Raw genomic sequence first — 370 nt, forward strand, 5'->3', positions numbered from 1 at the left:
AGGGCCTTGCCCAGAGCCTACCGGGGTCCTCATATCATTGGCTTCTTTGGCCTCAGGCCCCTTTGTGGAAGCAGCAAAAACTCGGGTCCTTCCTTCTCCCTAGGAGGGACTGTGGCGGGGGGCCCACAGTGGTGGGGGCAGCAAGACTGTTTATGTTCCCAGGGCCTTTCTCACATAAACAACACTCTCATCTCAAGGAGGGTAAGGAGTCCTTGGGATCCAGCCTCCCAACATAAATAAGCATGGCGGCTGGACTTGACCACATTACTCACTTCTCCCCCTCTGTCCAAGTTTGGGGGCTGCAAAGAGCCCCAGGACAAGTTCTCCCAGGCCACAGGGATTTCCTCCAGCACAAAGTCCATCTCCACTG

The sequence above is a fragment of the Monodelphis domestica genome, chromosome 2 (assembly GCF_027887165.1).
Source record: "Monodelphis domestica isolate mMonDom1 chromosome 2, mMonDom1.pri, whole genome shotgun sequence".
Taxonomy (NCBI): domain Eukaryota; kingdom Metazoa; phylum Chordata; class Mammalia; order Didelphimorphia; family Didelphidae; genus Monodelphis; species Monodelphis domestica.